The sequence below is a fragment of the Tamandua tetradactyla genome, chromosome 13 (genome assembly GCF_023851605.1).
Source record: "Tamandua tetradactyla isolate mTamTet1 chromosome 13, mTamTet1.pri, whole genome shotgun sequence".
In the NCBI taxonomy this organism is placed as follows: Eukaryota; Metazoa; Chordata; class Mammalia; order Pilosa; family Myrmecophagidae; genus Tamandua; species Tamandua tetradactyla.
The window spans coordinates 96317382-96335028 of record NC_135339.1 but is presented as its reverse complement, the minus strand read 5'-3'; positions in this window follow the sequence as shown (position 1 = coordinate 96335028).

Below are 17647 nucleotides of genomic sequence, written 5' to 3'. Positions count from 1 at the left end.
ACTTTCCTGTCCCACATCAGGAGTACATCAACTCTCCAGCCGTATGTCATAATCTTATCCACAGGAAACTTGATCTTTCTCCTTCACACAAGGCATTACACTGGGCCATTATATCAATGATATCATGTTGATGGGACCTAGTAAGCAAGAAGTAGCAGCTACTCTAGACTTATTAGTAATGCAATTACATGTCAGAGGATGGACATAAATGCAACAAAAATACAAGGGCCTTCCATCTCAGTGAAAAGTCTAGGTATCCAGTGGTGTGAGGCATGTTGAGATATACCTTCCAAGGTGAAGGATAAGTTACTGCATCTGGCCCCTACTATGACCAAAACAGAGGTACAACACCTAGTTGGTCTCTTTGGATTTTGGCAACAACATATTCTTCATTTGGGTGTGCTACTCCAGGCCATTTATCAAGTGACCAAAAAAGAAGTTAATTTTGAGTGGGCACCTGAACAAGAGGAAGCTCTGCAACAGGTCCAAACTGCTTTACAAAATGCTCTGCCACTTTGCCCATATAATTGACCAGATCCACTGGTGCTGGAAATGTCAGTGGCAAATAGAGATGCTGTCTGGAGCCCTTGGCAGGCCCCTATAGGAGAATCACAATGTAGACCGTTAGGATTTGGGAACAAAGTCTTACCATCTGCTCCAGATAACTACTCTCCTTTTGGGAAACAGCATTTGGCCTGCTAGTGGGCCTGTGTAGAGACTGAATGCTTAATCATGGGCCACCAAGTTACCATTAGACCTGAGTTGTCTATCATGAGCTGGCTGTTGTATGACCCATCAAGCCATAAAGCTGGGCATGCACAGCAGCACTCCATCACAAAATGTAGGTGGCATATATGAGATAGGGACAGAGCAGGTCCTGAGGGCACAAGTAAGTTACATGAGGAAGTGGTGCAAATGCCCATGGTCTGTACTCCTGCCACATTATCTTCTCTTTCCTAGACCAGATCCATGAACTCTTGGGGAGTTCTGTACAGTGAATTCACTGGGGATTCACAAGAGAAAACTCGGGGCCTGGTTTACAGATGGTTCTGCCCGATATACAGGTACCACCCAAAAGTGGACAGCTGCAGCACTACAACCCCTTTCTGGGATGTCCCTGAAGGACACTGGTGAGGAGAAATCCTCCCAGTAGGCAGAACCTTAAGCAGTGTACCTAGTTGTTCATTTTGCTTAGAAAATGAACATTTGTATACTGATTCATGGGCTGTTACTAATTGTTTGGCTGGCTGGTCAAGGGCTTGGAAAGAGTGTGTTTGAAAAATTGGTGACAAAGAGGTCTGGAGAAGAGATATGTGGATAGACCTTTCTGAATGGCCTAAAAACATGAAGATATTTGTGTCCCATGTGAATGCACACCCAAGGGTGACTTCAGCAGAGGAAGGTTTTAATAATCAAATCGATAAGATGACCTGTTCTGTGGATACAAGTCAACCTCTTTCCCATTAACAGCTGTCATTTCCCAATGGGTTCATGAGCAAAGTGGTCATGGCCATAGAGTTGGAGGTTATGCATGGACTCAGCAACATGGATTTCTACTCATCAAGGCTGACCTGGCTCCAGCCACTGCTGAGTGCCCAATCTGCCAGCAGCAGATACTCACACTCAATCCTCAATATGGCACCATTCCCCGAGGTGCACAGCTGGCTACACGGTGGAAGGTTGATTACATTGGCCCAGTTCTATACTCACACTCAATCCTCAATATGGCACCATTCCCCGAGGTGCACAGCTGGCTACACGGTGGAAGGTTGATTACATTGGCCCAGTTCATCATGGAAGGAGCAGATATTTGTTCTAAGTGGAATAGACACATACCCTGGATATGGGTTTGCTTTCCCTGCACTCAATGCTTCTGCCAAAACTACCATCTATGGACTTACAGAATCCCTTATCCATCATCATGGTATTGCACACAGCATTGCTTCTGATCAAAGAACCCACTTCACAGCAAATGAAGTGTGAGAATAAGCACATGCTCATGGAATTCTTTAATCTTACCATGTTATCCACCATCCAGAAGCAGCTGGATTGATATAATGGTGGAATGGTCTTTTGGAAACTCAATTGCATTGTGAACTAGGTGGCAATACCTTGCAGGGCAGGGCTGATGCTCTCCTATGGTGCTGTGTATGCTCTCAATCAGCATCCACTGTATGGTGCTATTTCTCCCATAGCCAGGATCCATACGTCCAGGAACCAAGGGGTGGAAATCGGAGTGGTACCACTCACTATTATCCCTAGTGATCCACTAGGAAAATTTTTGCTTTCTGTCCCTGTGATCCTGAGCTCTGCTGGTCTATAGGTTTTGGTTCCATAAGCGAGAGTGCTTCCACCAGGAGAAGCAACAATGATTCCATTGAACTGGAATCTAAGACTGCCACCTGGTCACTTTGGGCTACTCATGTCCCTGGATCAACAAGCCAAGAAGGGGATTATTTTCCTGGCTGGAGTGATTGATCATGACTATCAGGGGGAAATGAGACTGTAACACACAGTAGAGGTAAAAAAGAGTTTTCCTGGGATATGGGCAATCCCTTAGGGCATCTTTTATTACCACAATGCCCTGCGATTAAAATCAATGGAAAACTGCAAAAACCCAATCCAGGAAGGAATATCAACAGCTCTGAAACTTCAAGAATGAAAGTTTGGGTCACCACACCTTGCGAAGAAGCACAGCCATCATAAGCGCTTACTGAGGGTAAAGGGAACATGGAATGGGTAGTGGAAGAAGGTAGTGATAAATTTGAACTATCACCATATGATCTGTTACAGAAATAAGGACTGCAATGCTGTTTTGTTCATGTTATAGTATTTAAGTTGTGAGATATCAAGTTTAAGAGTGAATATTACCCAAGGACTAGTTCACTATTCTGGGGAGGTTTAATGCATTTCTGATTGTACTTGCGACAGTTGAGTATTGTTAGGCAAGGAATAAAATATGTCTGTTATTGTTTTCTATTAAGAGATTAAGTATGGTTTAAGATGATGTGGATAGCTGCCAAGTTGACAAGAGGTGGATTGTCATGGTCAGATTCATGTGTCAACTTGGTCAGGTGGTGTCGCCTAGTTGTCTGATCAGGCAAACACTGACCTGTCTGTTGCTATGAGGACATTTCATGGACCTAAATCATGATCACATTGGTTGCATCCACATCTGATTGCATTTGTAATGGCTAAAGGGAGTGTCTTCTGCAATGAGTGATGCTTAAACTAATCACCAGAAGACTTTTAAGAAGGATTCAGAAGAGACAGTCACTCTTCCTGCTTCAGCCAGTGAGCCTCTCCTGTGGATTTTGTCCAGACCCTTCTTGGATTTGCCAGCTTGCTGCCTGACCTACAGAACTTGGACTGTACATTCCCATGGTTATGTGAGATGCTTTTATAATTTTTTTTATATCTACAGATATCTCCTGCAGATTCTGTTTCTCTGGAGAACCATAGCTAATACATATGGCATATGTAATTTTTTTCTCTTTTTATCTTTATTGATTGTCTTCATTTCTACACTTTTTTCCAGACCCCTCTCTCCTGTCTTCCTACCTGCCTATTGTGCTTCCGTTAGTATTTCTTATACAGCCAGCCTCTTTGTTACAAATTCTCTCAGTTGGCCCAGGGCCAGATGGTTTCACAGGGGAATTTTATCAAACATTCCAAAAAGAACTGACAACAATCCTGCTCAAACTTTTCCAAAGATTGAAGAGAAAGGAACTCTACATAACTTATTTTATGAAGCTAATATCATTTTAATACCAAAATTGAGTAAATGTGCTATAAGAAAGGAAAACTGCAGGCCAATCTCCCTAATGAACATAGATGCAAAAATTCTCAGCAAAGTATTAGCAAATTGAACCCAACGACACATTAAAAGAATTATACATCATGAACAAGCTGGGTTTATACCAGGAATTCAAGAATGGTTCAACACAAGAAAATCAATTAATGTAATACAGTACATTAACAAAAGGAAAAGAAAAGATCACATGATTGTCTCGATTGATTCTGAAAAGGCATTCAACAAAATTCAACATCCTTTTCAGATAAAAAACCCTCCAAAAGATAGAAATCAAGGGTAACTGCCTCAATATGATAAATGGATTATATGAAAAACCAATACTCAATGGAAAGAGTATCATACTCAATGGAGAGAGACTGAAAGCATTCCCCCTAAGGTCTGGAGTGAAACAAGGATGGCCATTATCACCACTATTATTCAAAATTGTGTCAGAAGTTTTAGCTAGAGAAATTAGGCAGAACAAGGAAATGAAAGGCATCCAGATTGAAAAGGATAAAGTTAAAACCTTCATTATTTGCAGATGATATGATACTATATTTGGAAGATCCTGAGAAATCTATACCAAAGTTACTTGAGCTAATAAACAAATTCAGCAAGATGGTGAGATATAAAATTAATGGGCAAAAATCAGTAATGTTTTTAAACACAAGCAATAACCTAGCTGAGGAGTCAGTTAAGGAAAAAATTCCATTCAAAATAGCAGCTAAAAGAATCAAGTACTTAGGAATGAGCTTAAGTAGGGACATAAAGGACTTGTACACAGAAAGCTACATAACATTGTTAAAGGAAATCAAAGAAGATTTAAATAGGTGGAAAGACATTCCCTGTTCATATATAGGAGGGCTATATATAGTTAAGATGGTTATGATGCTGATTCTCCCCAAATTGATCTACAGATTCAACACAGTACCAATCAAAAGTCCAACAACCTCTTTTGAAGACTTGGAAAAGTTAATTATCAAGTTCATCTGGAAGTGAAAGAGACCCAGAATAGCTAAAACATCCTAAAAAAAGAAGAATGAAATGGAAAGATTAACATTCCCTTACTTTAAAACCTATTATAAAGCCACAGTGATCAAAACAGCATGATACTGGCACAAAAATGAAAGCACTGAAAAAGAGAATCAAATCGACAGTGCAAAATTACACCACCAAATCTATAATCAACTGAGTTTTGACAAGGCTCCCAAATCCTCTGAATAGAAACAAAATAGTCTTCTTAATAATTGGCCATGGAAGAACTGGTTATCAATATCCAAAAGAATGAAAGAGACCCCTATCTTACACCCTACACAAAAATTAACTCAACGTGGATCAAATGCCTAAATATAAGAACTAGCACCATAAAGCTTCTAGAAGAAAATTTAGGGAAACAACTTCAAAACCTAGTAATAGGAGGTAGCTTCTTAAACTTTACACCCAAAGCACAAGCAACAAAAGAAAAAAATAGATAATTGGGAATGCCTCAAAATCAAGTGCTTCTGCATCTCAAAAGACTTTGTCAAAAAGGTGAAGAGGCAGTCAACTTAATAGGAGGAACTATTTGGAAATCACACATTGGACAAAGATTTGATTTCCTATATATACAAAGAAATCATACAGCTCAACAACAAAAGAACAAAAAACCATTTATAAAATGGGCTAATGGTATGAATAGGCATTTTTCTGAAGAGCAAATATAGATGGTTCAAAAGCACAGGAAGAGATGCTCATTTTCACTGGCTATAAAGGATACAATGAGATACCACCTCACACCCATAAAAATGACTGCTATTAAACAAATAGGAAACTATAACTGTTGGAGAGGATGTGGAGAAATTGGGGTACTGATGCACTGCTGGTGGGAATGTATAATGATGCAGCCACTATGGAAGATTTTTTGGCAGTTCTTTAGGAAACTAAATATCAAGTTGCCCTATGACCCAGCAATAGCACTACTTGTTATATAACCAGAAATGCTGAGAGCAATGACACAAACAGACATTTACACACCGATGTTCATAGTAGCATTATTCACAATCGCCAAAAGATGGAAACAAACCAAATGCCCATGAACAGATGAGTGGATCAACAAAAAAAGATGGAAACAAACCAAATGCCCATGAGCAGATGAATGGATCAACAAAATGTGATGGAATACTATGCAGCATTAAGATGAAATGGTGTCCTAAAGGACATGGCAAGATGGATGAGTCTTGAGGACACAATGCTGAGTGAAATACACCAAACATGAAAGGATAGCTACTGTAAGATTCCACCTTTATGACCAGCATAAATGTATAATCAGAGGCTTATAATACAGAATATAGGGGACTTAGAGATACATAGAAGCTAGAGCTGGGTAAACAGTGAATGAGTTGAATTTCAATGTAAGGGAATAGATAGATGTGAAGGCGATTCTCTGGTGTTCTAAAATTAATATTACCATATTGAGGATGAACAAGATTGAAAGGGGTTGTATAGACCTATGTGTACCACTGATTAACACTAGAAATATGAATTAGTTCTTGCAAGAGTGACTTCAAAAATATTATTCATGTACAAAGAGTGCTAAGTCCAGGTTACAGGGGCAAAACTGTTACTGCATGCTATAGGCTATGTTCAAAAGGAAAATATCAGCACTACCACAGCAACAGTAGAAATAAATAATGGGGGGGGGGAAGGACAAGAGTTAAGAGGAGGTTTAGATTTCCTATGTGCCAATGGTGTGTTTATTGGTTTTCTTTCTCTTGGGAACAAGGAAATTATCTAAAACTGAGACTGTTGATGGATTGTGGACTTTGGGCACTATATATGATGCCTGATGAGTGCAGGTTGCTGAAGGATGCACTGACTAAGAAATAGATTGGTGAACGATGGTGTATACTTATGAACAAAGGTTGTGCTGCTACAACAAAGAACAAAGTCATGAGACATGCAATGATGTAAATGAACATGTGGGACATTTGGTGAGGCAAAATAAGCCAGAAACAAAGGAACAACAATAGTAATGCCTCCTTTAGAAAATACTTATAAGAAAACCGGGGCCTATATTGTAAGCTTTTTTTTTTTTTTACTAATGTTACTTTTTATTTTATAGATAAATCCATTAACCACTTAGAAAATGAGTTGTTTATTATAATTTTAACATGATTAGTGTTATTTTGCATGCAGTTTTATTTTGAAGAGATATTGTCATATTTACTTGGTGTATACATGCAACACATATTAATTAATGCACAAGTATTTTTCCTGAGGTGCATTGAGTATTAAGCTTTCGATACTATATATGCTGTCCCCTCATAAGAACAGTTCTAAATGCTAATTGTGTCTTTTAAGGTTTTAAACATATCACTCTGGAAGTAATTACTCTGGGAAGCATGTTCTTGTGTACTTGTAGTAGCACAGCATTGTTTGTCCTCTGGAAAACAGGACTGTGAGCTCCATTGTTCCATCAGTTTGTCTTACGGTGCTTTTTGGTACTAGGCAACAGAGGTGTTAAGGTGGCAATGTCCATTGTAGAGCTAAAGTGATTGAGCCTTTTCCAGGTATACCTAAAAGGTGTCTTTAGTAACAAGGGTTTTTTTGTTTTGTTTTGTTTTGTTTTTATTAATTAACGGGAAAAAAAAAGAAATTAACCCAACATTTAGAAATCATACCATTCTACATATGCAATCAGTAATTCTTAACATCATCACATAGATGCATGATCATCATTTCTTAGTACATTTGCATTGGTTTAGAAGAACTAGAGACACACCATACAAAGATATAGAATGTTAATATAGAGAAAAGAAATAAAAGTAATAATAATAGTAAAAAAGCAAACAAACAAAAACAAACAAACAAACAAACAAAACCTATAGCTCAGATGCAGCTTCATTCAGTGTTTTAACATGATTACTTTACATTTAGGTATTATTGTGATGTCCATTTTTGAGTTTTTGTATCTAGTCCTGTTGCATAGTCGGTATCTCTTCAGCTCCAATTACCCATTATCTTACCCTGTTTCTACCTCCTGCTGGACTCTGTTACCAATGACATATTCCAAGTTTATTCTCGAATGTCCGTTCACATCAGTGGGACCATACAGTATTTGTCATTTAGTTTTTGGCTAGACTCACTCAGCATAATGTTCTCTAGGTCCAACCATGTTATTACATGCTTCATAAGTTTATCCTGTCTTAAAGCTGCATAACATTCCATCGTATGTATATACCACAGTTTGTTTAGCCATTCTTCTATATATTGTAAGCTTTTATATCAGACACATTAACTCCAGAGTACTGGTTATTATTTCTGGATTTTGAAAAGTTGTTTCAAATATATATATGTTTACAGATAAGAGATAAGAACAAAACCAATCAGGTCTAGGTTACAGTAATTCAGAACACAGGGGCAAGGAAGATATTATTTATATGTTAGAACCAACATACTTTTTGAGACCAAAGGAAGAAAGGTTTGGAACTGAAATTTTCTGTAGCACATAATCTAACTCAACTTATCCACATAACTCATTTGAACAACTGGAACACAGGGATCCCAGAATAAGAAAGAGGTCCTTTAATCCTGCATACATTATTGTAATACCTGAATATATCCTGGAGTATATTCAGCAGATAATCAAAATGTATTGGCAAAGACCCTTGAGGGATGGGAGAAAGAATATAGGCCCATTAAACCTTACCATCAGGGAACCCCCTGATTGCATGTCAAACTTTAGGGACACCCAAATCAATAGGCCATGCTCTCTATCCTGAGGCTTGCTCTTGTGAAGCTCATATAGGTAGCAGAGAAGCTTAGACTACCTATATGCATGCCTAAGAGTTATTTCTGTAAATATTTTGTTACAAAACAAAACAAAAGGACCTCTTTTGTTGCTCATATGTGGACTCACTCTCTTTAAGCTCAATTCTGCAAGTGAAATCATTGTCCTTCCCGCTACATAAGACATGACATCCAAGGGTGAAAGTCTCCCTGGAAATATGGGAGATAATTCCTAGGGATAAATCTGGCCCTGACACCATGGGATCAACAATTCCATCCTGACCAAAAGAGGGAAAAGAAGTGTAACTAATAAAGTATCAGTGACAAAGAGTTCAAATACAGTTGAGAGGCTACTCTGGAGGTTGCTCTTATGCAAGCTCCAGTTAGACCATGCTACCTAACATAACCTGTCAAACCCCAACAGGACCATTCCATCCAATTCTAATATATAAAGATTCCACAAGGCTTCCATGCACTAGAGTAACTTTCCAGAAACCCATAACCTCTAGATGAGTCCCTAGTCCAGATAAATCCTGACACCTAGGGGGCACAGCCTCTCCAGAACATCGGATAGTTCCATCTCCCTACCCCATATTAGTGATAGACCCTTCCAATATGAAAAAGTTCCAATGGTCATAGCCTGAATACCCCTAAAGAGAGGCTGGAAAGATTAAAGGAGTTCGTAGAGTTATACAGTGAAATAGAGTTTAACAAGTGAATATAAATGCTGAATCATTAAATCGATATCTCTTTAGTCTCCAGTATTTTAGAGCAGCAAGAAATAAAAATCTAAAATTGTGAAGTTATAATCCATGTCAAACTCTGAAATACATTCTACAACTAATGGTGGTGCTGTGCTTTAAAATTTATTGCTTCTTGGTATATATGTTATTTTTCACAAGAAAAGAAGGAAAAAAGTCAATTGTGATGACTTTTAAGCCTTCTAGCCTCCTATATTCTGGAGCAGTTGGAAGAAAAAATCTGAGAGGTTTGTATGGTAGCCCATAACAAAGTCTGGGATCTGTCCTGTAACTGCTTGTTTAAGAGTGCTTTGAAAACTATTGCTTTTTTGTTTTTTATTTTTGCTTTGTACATATGATACTATACAATAAAAAAGGTTAAAAAAAAGTTAATAGATTAAACTCCCCAATTATTCTAGTTTGCTAGCTGCTAGGATGTAATATACCAGAAATGGAATGGCTTTTCAAAGGGGGATTTCATTAAGTTGCAAGTTTACTGTTCAAAGGCCATGAAAATTCCTAATTAAAGTAAGTCTTTAAAAATGTCCAAATTAAGGCACCGATAAGAAGATTCAGGACTTCTCTCTCAACTGGAAAAACAGATGGTGAACAAGGTGAAGTTTGCTAGCTTTCTCTCCAGGCCTCTTGCTTCATGAAACTCCCCCAAGGGTGTTTTACTTCTTCATCTCCAAAGGTCTCTGGCTGCATGGTCTCTCCTGGTTCTCATCACTCTGATGGATCTCCTCTCTACAAAATGTTTCTTCTTTTAAAGGATTCCAGTAAACTAATCAACACCCACTTGGGATGGGTGGGGGCATATCTCCTTCTAATCTAATGTTATTGCCCAGAATTGGGTGAGTCACATCTCCAAGGAGATAATCAAATCAAAAGATTCCTACCTACATCATTGAATAGGAATTAAAAGAAATTCTTGCTCTTGCAAGTTTGGATCAGGATTAAAATATGGCTTTTCTAGGATACAGAAATCTTTTCAAACTGGGACACCAATCAAAAGACAAAGATGGGCAGAATGGATTTAAAAACAGGATCCATTTATATGCTGTCTACAGGAGACTCATTTCAGACCCAAGGACAAAAATAGATTGAAGGTGATAGGTTGGGAAAAGATATTTCATGCAAACGACAATCAGAAAAGAACAGGAGTAGGTATACTAATATTTGACAAATTAGACTTCAAATGTAAAGCAATTAAAAGAGACAAATAAGGATACCATGTATTAATAAAAGGAATAATTCAACAAGAATACATAACAATCATAAATATTTATGCATTGAGCCAGAGTGCTCCAAAATATATGAGGCAAACGTTGAAAACACTGAAAGGAGAAATAGACACCTCTACCATAATATTTGGAGATTTCAAATCCCCCACTCTCATCAATGGATAGAACATCTAGACAGAGAATTAATAAAGAAACAAAGAATTTGAATAATATAATAAATGGACCACACTCAACAGACATTTATAGAATATTGTATCTCACAACAGCAGGATACACCTTTTTCTCAAGTGCTTATGGATCACTCTCAAGGGTAGACCATATGCTGTATTACAAAGCAAGTCTTGATAAATTTTAAAAGATTAAAATCATTCAAAATACTTTCTTGTATCATAAAGGAATGAAGTTGGAAATCAATAACAAGCCAACGGCCAGAAAATTCACAAATATGTGGAGGCTAAACAAAACACTCTTAAGCAACCAGTGGGCCAAGGAAGAAATTACAAATCAGTAAATGTCTTGAGGCAAATGAAAATGAAAACACAACAACATATAAAAATTTATGGGATGCAGTAAAAGCAGTGCTGAGAGGGAAATTTAGTGCCTTGAATGTCTATATTAAGAAAAAGGAAAGAACAAAAATCAAGGAATTAACTTCACCTGAAAGAGCTAGAGAAAGAGCAGAAAACTAATCCCAAAGCAAACAAAAGGAAAGAAATAATGAAGATCAGAGCAGAAATACATGAAATTTGAGACTATGAAAACATAGAGAAAATCAAGAAAAACAGAAGTTGGTTCTTTGAGAAAATCAATAAAATCAATGGACACTTAACTAGGCAGACAAAAAAAGAAGGAAAGAGGATGAAAATAAATAAAATCAGTAATAGAAGGGACATAACCATTGATCCTGCAGAAATAAAGAAGGTAATGAGAAAATACTATGAGCAACTATATGCTAATAAACTAGACAATGTATATAAAATGGACAACTTCCTAGAAAGGCATGAACAACCAACATTGACTCGAGAAGAAATAAACGACCTCAACAAACAAATGACAAGTAAAGAGATTAAATTGGTCATCAAGAAGCTTCCAAAAAAGAAAAGCCCAGGACCAAATGGCTTCACATGTAAATTCTACTAAGCTATCAGGAAAGAATTAGTATCAATCTTCCTCAAACTCTTCAAAAAAATGAAGAGGATGGAAAGTTACCTAACTCATTCTATGAAGCCAACATCACTCTAATACCAAAGCCAGACAAAGATACTAAAAAGAAAAAGAAAATTACAGACCAATCTCTTTTGATGAATATAGATTCAAAAATCCTCAACAAAATAATTGCAAATAGAATCCATCAGCACATTAAAATAATTACACATCATGACCAAACGGGATTTATTCTAGGTATGCAAGACTGGCTCAACACAAGAAAATCAATTAATATAATATACTATATCAAAAAAACAAAGTGGAAAACCACATGATCATTTTGACTGAAGAAGAAAAAGCATTTGACAAAATTCAACATCTTTTCTTGATGAAAACACTTAAGAGGATAGGAATAAAAGGAATCTAACATGATAAAGAGAACATATGAAAAGCCCATAGCTAACATCATCCTCAGAGAAGAAGACTGAGAGCTTTCCCTCTAAGATCAGTAACAAAACAAGGATACCCACTGTCACCATTGTTATTCAACATTGTGCTGGAAGTTCTAGCTAGAGCAGTTAGACAAGAAAAAGAAATAAAAGACATTAAAATTGGAAAGGAATAAATAAAACTCTCCTGTTTGCAGATGATATAGTACTTTGTTGAAAATCCTGAAAAATCTACAACAAAACTCCCAGAGCTAATAAATGAATATAGCAAAGTGGCAGGGTATAAGATTAACATACAAAAATCAGTAGTGTTTCCATACACTAGTAATGAGCAATCTGAGGAGGAAATCAAGAAAAAAAAATTCCATTTACAACAGCACCAAAAGTTTCTTTTGTAAGAAGAAACTAGTTAAATTCAGAAATAATTTAAGTAAGGATACAAAAGACCTATTCACAGAAAACTATAAGAAATTGCTAAAATGATTATGGAATATCTAAATAAGTGGAAGGGCATGCCGTGTTCATGAATTGTAAGACTAAATATAGTTAAGATGTCAAATTTATTCAAATAGATTTATAAGTTCAATGCAATGCCAATAAAATTTCCAACTTACTTTGCAGAAATAGAAAAATTAATAACCAAATTTACTTGGAAGGGAAGTGTGCCCTGAATAGCTCAAAATATCTTGAGAAAGAAAAATGAAGTGGAAGGTCTCACACTACCTGGTTTTAAAGCAAATTACAAAGCTACAGTGGTCAAAACAGCATGGTACTGCATAAAGATAGATATACTGAACAATGAAATCAAATTGAGTGCTCAGAAGTAAACCCTGTCATCTACAGATAATGGATGTTTGATAAGGTGGTCAAGTCAACTGAGACAGAGCAGCCTCTTCAATAAATAGTGTTTTGAGAACAGGATATCCACATGCAAAAGAATGAGAGGATCCATATCTCACACCCTACACAAACATTAACTCAAAATTAATCAAAGACTCAAACATTAGAGCTAAGGCCATAAAACTTTTGGAAGAAAATGAGGGAAATATAAACCTGTGATAGGAGGTGGTTTCCTAGACCATATACCCAAATCACAAGCAATGAAAGTAAAAATAGATAAATGGGATCTCCTCAAAATTAGACACCATGATGCATCAAAGAACTTTATCAAGAAAATAAACAGGCAGCCTATGCAAGGGGAGATAATATTTGGAAACCACGTATCAGAAAAGGTTTTAATATACAGAATATAAAAGAGATTCTACAGTTCAACAACAAAGACAAATGAGCCAATTTAAAAATGGGCAAAATGCATGAACAGACATATTCATGGGGTACAGCTGAGTGGGGGAAATTGGGGGTTGGCCAGGAGAGTTGTGGGTTAAGAGTAAAAGTTGCTTCTGCTCCTTCTCATATTGGGAGACATCATTCATATATTCTTGAGCTGTTGACCAGACAACTTGGCATATAAACTGGAAGAGGAGTGGATCTGTTGTCACTGGAAATTCTGAAAGGTACCTTGAAGGAATTTGTCCAGCAGAAACATTAGAAGCTGTCATTTAAAGGGTTCTGGAAGGTAAAGAACTAGAGAGATGATTTCAGTGAGAAGTTGGATGGGGATCTGGGAATGAAGGTCCATTGCTGGGCAGTTTGGTTATTTTGAGGGAGGTTAGTCCTATGGGAGTAAATTGATAAACTGAATTAGGAAAGTGTTAAGGCTTTATTCTGCTTAGATGGTGCCAGGCAGTGGACTTTTGGCTAGCTTAACAGCTGAGGGTGTTGCTGGAACTACTGTGTATGGTCCTTCCCAAGTGTGTTGGCAGGGTTATGTGGGTTGCATAATTTTGAGTAGGATGAGATCTTCAGGGCTGAGTGTGGATGTGACAGCGGTACTGGGACTTGGGAGGAGAATGTCCATGTGCTGGCAGAAAAGGGCTCTTAATTGGGAGAGCATGGGAAAGTATTTCCCTATAGGGGATTCAGCATGGGGGGGGGGGGAAGATTACCTAAGAGGAAGGATCATCTGTATATGAGTTCAAATGGGCTGAGAAGGGAAGGTTGTCAGGGGAGTGTTCTGAGATGAATGAGAGCAAAGGGTAAGAGTTGTGTCCAGGGAGTGTAGAGTTCTGTTGCTAGTTTGGTAAGGTGTGTTCTTAATAGGTGATTAGTTTTTTCTACTTTTTCTGAAGATTGGTGGCAGAAGCAGGGCTGCAAATTTGGTATGCTGGTCAGCTAGATTGTTTCCTTTTGAGAGGTGAGAATGGAAGCTATTAGTGGCCTTTACAGTGAATTAGAATGACTTTGGAGGGGAAGAGGGCAGTGTCAAGAAGCTTTTTAAATTAGGGTATTCTAGTTTGCTAGATGCCAGAATGCAATATACCAGAAATGGAATGGCTTTTAAAAAGGGGAATTTAATAGGTTGCCAGTTTACAGTTCTAGGGCTGAGAAAATGTTCCAGTTAAAGCAAGACTATAGAAATGTCCAACCTAAGGCATCCAGAGAAAAATACCTTCGTTCAAGAAGACCAGTGAAGTTCAGGGTTTCTCTCTCAAGTGGAAGAGCACATGGTGAACACAGTCAGAGTTTCTCTCTCATCTGGAAAGACACATGGTGAACACAGTCAGCATTCCTCTCTCATCTTGAAGGGCACATGGTGAACAAGACATCATCTGCTCACTTCTTCTCCTGGCTTCCTGTTTCACAAAGCTCCCTGGGAGGCATTTTCCTTCTTCATCTCCAAAGGTCATTGGCTGGTGAACTCTGCTTCTTGTGGCTGTCATCCTGCTCTGCTCTCTCTGAATCTCTCATTCTCCAAAATGTTTCCTCTTTTCTAGGAGTTAAGAAACTAACCAAGACCCACCCAAATGGGTGGAGACATGCCTCTAGCTAATCCAGTTTAACAACCACTCTTGATTAAATCACATCTCCAGGAAGATGATCTAATTAGTTTCAAGCATACAATACTAAATAAGAATTAGAAGAAATGGCTGCCTTTATAAAATGATATTTAGGATTAAAACATGGCTTTTCTAGGGTACATACATCATTTCAAACCAGCACATAAGGGTTCATTTGTGATGGGTGTGCCACTAGCATTGAGATACCCCTTTTGGGCCAGATGGCAGCATAGTGCTGTAATATATGATATGCACATTTGGAGTTTGTGGAAGGATTTTTAGATCTGGGCAGTAAAGAAGAGAAGGAAATTTGCTTGAGAGGGCAGGAGAGTGAAGGAAATGGGAGAGTGAAGTTTGGATAAAATGTCATGGCCTAGGGAGTTGTCAGGGGATGTTGACTGATAGGGATTATAAAGAATTACTGGGAGAATGTGAGATCTTCTATTGAGCATATTATTGGTTCAGGAATTAAAGGGGGAAAAAGGTGCCAGCAACCCCAAAATAGGGATTGAGGAAGTGGATAAAGGTCCTGAATGTTTAAGGAGAATTGAATGTGTGGTCCCTGTATCAATTAAAAGGGGATCAGCTTAACTCCAACCTTGATAATGACCCTTGGTTTGGACTTACTGTTGGAAATGTGGGCCATTTCAAACCAAGAACCTGTCAGTATTCTGTCATCAATTTGAGGAGATCTGGACCCTGCAGCTCTGATCTGTAGGGTGTTCTGAGCGAACTTTCCTGGAAACAGGATTTTCAGGATGGCTCAACTCCCCATGACCCCCATGGCAGCACACCAGGGACAGTACCAGTGGGGACTGAGGATCTCTGTCAGGACAGTCTGGTTTCCAATAACCATCATGATGACACACTGGGTAAGGTCCCAGTGGGGCTTAGGATAGCAGAAGAAGAGTTATGTTTCTGAGACTTGGACCTGAGGGAAGCAGCTAAGAGGGAGGCTTTGACCTTACCTCATTTCTGTTTTTTTAATTTGGCCTCCTCTTCTCTATTGTTAAAGATCTTAAAGGCTGTTTTAATTAAGTGTTTTGAGGGGTTTGAGGGTCATCCTCTAGTTTTTGTAGCTTTTTCCTGATATCAGGATAAGATTGTGTAATGAAGTGAGTGTGTAAGTACAGTCAAGCAGAGTTTGATTCAGGGCCTAAATTAGTGCATTTGAGAAGAGACTCTGTTAATCTATTTATAAATGCAGCTGGATTTTTACCATATTTTTGTGAAATTTCCTTAAATTTATCATAATTAACTGCCTTAAGGGCAGCCTTTTATTATGCAGGTTAAAAAGAGGGCCATGTGGGTAAGGTCAGGGGAATCAGGTTGGTAATTCCAGGGTGGAGTAGTGGTTGGCCTTATAAGGGAGCTCATAGGAGTGAGTGAGGTGCTAGAATTCTTTAATGTATGTGGCAAGGCTTTCAGAAAACGACCTTAGTCAGTTTTCTATTTGACTTCAATGAGACAGAGAAAAAGGAATGTGCACTCTAACTATTGTTTCAGCTCCCATTATGTCTGGAGAGGTAAGAAGGGAGCTGGCATTCATGCAGAGTTAAAAAGTGGAGGACTAGGATCTGCTTTTGTGTTGACAGAGGGGGGACAGTGATGAGGAAGGGGATGGAATAGTCCTCCTGAGTGGGTATGAGGAAGAGAGAAATGTGGCATGGAAAGTGGAGTTGAGGAGGAAGTTGGGGTCAGGAGAGAGTCTGAAGATGATGGCAGAGGTATGTAGGGAGGAGGTACAGGAGAAACAAAATCCAGTGAGTCAAAGTTGAAATATTCAGGGGATTTAGGGGAGGGGAGAGAGGAAGAGGAAGCGTTCTGAGAGCGTTCTTAATGTGAGAGAAGAATTTGGTAAGAGGAACAGGATTGGCAAAGAGAGGGATGGTTACAAAGATAAAAGAAAGTTTGAACATAAGGAATCCCAGGCCACATGCTACTGTGCTGGATGAAGTTCTCTAAGTCTCAGAGAACTTGAAAATTGAAAGTGCCATTCATTTTCTTGCCATTCACTTTCATTATCCAACTTGTATCATCATCACACAGAGGTCAAATATGAGCTTTTTGGGTCAGATGTCTCCCTCTGGGTACAGAGTTTTAAGGTTACAGAGGAGACTAAAGTTGTGGGGGTTTTTTGCAGGGGGGGCAAAATTAAGTTCCCATTTTAGGTGACATGGGTGAGACTAAAGAATTTTAAGGTGGACTGCACTTGGAACCAGATGTCTCCAGAGCCAAGGGCCTTTTTCCATGAGGACATGGGCCTCTCACCTGCTATGCCCTTGGGAACCATGTGGATTACTCTTTCCCACAAGGATGTGAGTGTCTATGGCCTTGAGGGATGGTGAGGGCCTGGACAATGGAGGAGGAAGAGAGAGAAAGAGACATAGAGAGAGAGAGAGAGAGAGAGAGAGAGAGAGAGACAGAGACAGAGAGAGAGAGAGAGAGAGACAGAGAGAGAGAGAGAGGGAAAGAGAGAGAGAGAGAAAGAGAAAGAGAGAAAGCAGGATCCTCTGGTAGAAGAATCCTTAACTCACCCTGCTGTGATTTGTGTCCAGTGTTGGATGGGTGTTCAGCAGTGGTGGAGTGAAGCTATGGTGGATAGGGTGCA